This window comes from Nycticebus coucang, chromosome 17, assembly GCF_027406575.1.
Source record: "Nycticebus coucang isolate mNycCou1 chromosome 17, mNycCou1.pri, whole genome shotgun sequence".
NCBI lineage: Eukaryota > Metazoa > Chordata > Mammalia > Primates > Lorisidae > Nycticebus > Nycticebus coucang.
Genome location: NC_069796.1, coordinates 88,738,981 through 88,742,095, shown reverse-complemented (window position 1 = coordinate 88,742,095; position 3,115 = coordinate 88,738,981). Strand labels below are relative to the sequence as shown.

At 43.4% G+C, this 3,115-nt stretch overlaps 1 pseudogene; it reads left to right on the top strand.

Moving 5' to 3' along the window:
• Nucleotides 1-237: 237 nt before the first annotated feature.
• LOC128568589 (AP-1 complex subunit beta-1-like) lies at nt 238-2,797 on the top strand (annotated as a pseudogene).
• Nucleotides 2,798-3,115: the final 318 nt, after the last annotated feature.

Genomic DNA, 3,115 nt, shown 5'->3' with positions numbered 1-3,115 from the left:
TTTAATAGTTTTAAAATACAAAAATGTCCAAAAAGTAACACTGACCCTTACCTCACATCATACACAAAAATAACTTGCTTTGCTCTCGATTAGATCAATCAATGTGCTTGCACAGTGCTCTGCAGATTGCCCCACCTTAATGGCACACTCTCCAATGGCCCACACAGGTTTGCAGACAAAGTCAACATCCATCTCAGTGGCACATTCCTTTACTTCTTCCAGAACCTGAACCAGATCATGATGTTCAACTTCTCTAGTTTGACTAAAGTAAGTTATGTGTTGCAAGAGGTTATTGTTGTCATCAGGGACATCTTCCGCAAATACCCCAACAAGCATGTAAGCAACATTGCCACTTCATGTGAGAACTTAGACTCACTGGGGAGCCAGATGCTTGAGCAGCTGTGATTTGTGTTGTGGGAGGATATGCAGAAGAGCTGACAGGGTAGATACATTACTAGAGAGCTTCACAGAGTCTGTATGATGAAAGCACCATATGCAGCTCACTCTGCAATGGCAACAGTGAGGCTATTTCTTAAGAAACTATCAGAAACACAGGAGCTGGTCCAGCAGGTCTTGAGTTTGGCAACACAGGAATCTGATAATCCTGACCTTTGAGACTGGGAATATATTTATTGGCACCTTCTCTCAACTGACCCTGTCACAAACAAAGAAATGGTCTTATCAGAGAAGCCACCGATCTGTCAGATAGACCTTACTGATTCACTGGTGCTGGATGAGCTAATTGGCCACATTGGTTCTTTGGCCTCTGTGCACCACAAGCCTCCCAATGCTTCTGTGGAAGAAAGTCATGGAATACATCACAAACACTTGCTTCCTCATCATGGAAGCACTGATGCAAGTGAAAACCCTGTTGGCACCACCACTGTAAGTAACCTGGAACAGTCTCAGGTGATCACCTCTCAAAGTGACCTTCTCAGGGATTTTTAAAACTTGACCTCAGTCCCCCAGTCAGAGTGCCACAATTATCCTACTTGCATGTGAGAGTACATAGGCAAGAGACCCCACAGGTCTTTTAAAATCCAGGATAAATCCTGCAGGTGGGCCACCCCCTGTACTCCTAATTGAAAAGAAAGAGGTCTGAAGATGCTCAGTCAGGCGAATGTCCACCTAACTATCCCTGCTTGGGAAATCAGCAGTGCAGGCAGCTGAAGCCATTCAACTAGTATCTTAGACTAGAGAACCTGAGACGTCTGTGTGAAGAGATGAGACCTGCTCTTCCCCCCTCTTCTAGTTACATCATTATCCAGCTACCTGAGATGTTCCATTACCCTATGTTCTTGCTTACCCTTTACTCAACCTGTAATCTCCCCCCTCTCATTCTTAACCTTGACTGCTGACTATTGACTGTTGTCATTCTTAAATGTATACTCAGTTATGTACCCTATAAAAGGATTCCAAGAAACAGGACAGGTGCTGCATTGTTGTCATGATGCCACCAGGCACATGACACAGTTTATGTCTGTACAAGCTGCCAGTTTTATGCACTATGTTGGTGTAAGTTTCATGATTTCCTCAGCACTGTCTCCCTTGATGACCAATGTCAAAGGTGGAGGTCCACTAGGTGCCTAACACATACATATAGGAAGAGTGGAGCTCTTGGGAGGAGGACTACATATCTGCTTGGCAGTGATCTTGGCATGGACATTGGTAGAGGTTCAGCAGTGGGACAGCCCTTTATCCCATCATCAGTGCCTGAAACATTTGCTCCTTCACCTATTTCAGCTGTGATCAGCAGTGGTGTGAATGATCTGTTTGAACTGTCCACAGGAATTGGCATGGCACCTGGTGGATATGTGGCTCCTAAGGCTGTGTGACCTGCATTAAAGGCTAAAGGCTTAGAGATTTCAGGAACATTTACTCATGGCCAAGGACACATTTACATGGAAATGAACTTCACTGACCAAGTTTTGCAGCATATGACAGACTTTGCACTGCAGTTTAACTAGAATCACTATGGTGCCATCCCTAGCACTTCTCTGGCCATCCATAAAATACTGATGCCAACCCACAGCATTGATGTCTCCCTGCCTCTCAACATGTTGGGCCTAGTCATGAAGATGGAACCTCTAAACAATCTGCATGTAGCTGTGAAAAACAATATTGACATCTTCTACTTCAGCTGCCTCATCCCACTCTATGTGGCTTTTGTGGAAGATGGTAATGGAATGCTGGGTCTTCCTTGCCACATGGAAAGATAGAAACAATGAAAATGAACTATCTTTGATATTAGAAAAATTCCATTTAAATATTGACACTGCTGGCTGGGCACAATGGCTCATGCCTATAACCCTAGCACTATGGGTGGCTGAGGTGGGTGGATTGCTTGAGCTTACAAGTTTGACACTAGCCTGAGCAATAAGTGAGAATAAATAATTTTATTCTACTAAAAATAGAAAAACTGAGGCAAGAGGATCACTTGAGCCTGAGTTGGTGGTTGCTGTGAGCTATGACACCACTGCACTCTACCCAAGGCAACAGCTTGAGACTCTGTCTCAAAAAAAAAAAAGAAAGAAAGAAAAAGAAGTATAAATAAATAAAATAAATAGTGAAACTATTTCCACCAAGTTGCAAATCAACAATGCTTATACTATTCCCATGAGGAATGTGGAAGGGCAGGACATGGTTTGCCAATCATGGCCACTCACTAGTAGCATTTGGATTTTGGCTGAGCTGTGTATCCAGCCCCAATCCCCAATTATATGCTGTCACTGAAGTGCAGAACTCCTGATGTCTCCAATATATCTATCTGATCTATGAGAGCATTTTGAAAAACTAATAGACTGGTCCAGTACCCTCCATCACCCCGTGATCAGTGTAAGCCAAGAACTCTTAACTGGAAGAAATTATATTGCGATGTAAAACACACCAAGGCCACCCACCAACATAGTGACTAGTCTGACATGTGCTACCATTAGGATACAACCTGTTGGATAGTTTTAGCTTCCTGTGAAAATTTGTAACCACTGCTTCAGTTGCCTCCCACCTCTTGCCACCCACTGGTGCTCTTTGTCCTTAGTTATGGGCTTTTTCATGCTATAACAGTGACCATCTTTTCCTAGGCCACATTTTGAGTGTAGTTTGATGTTTTGTAATC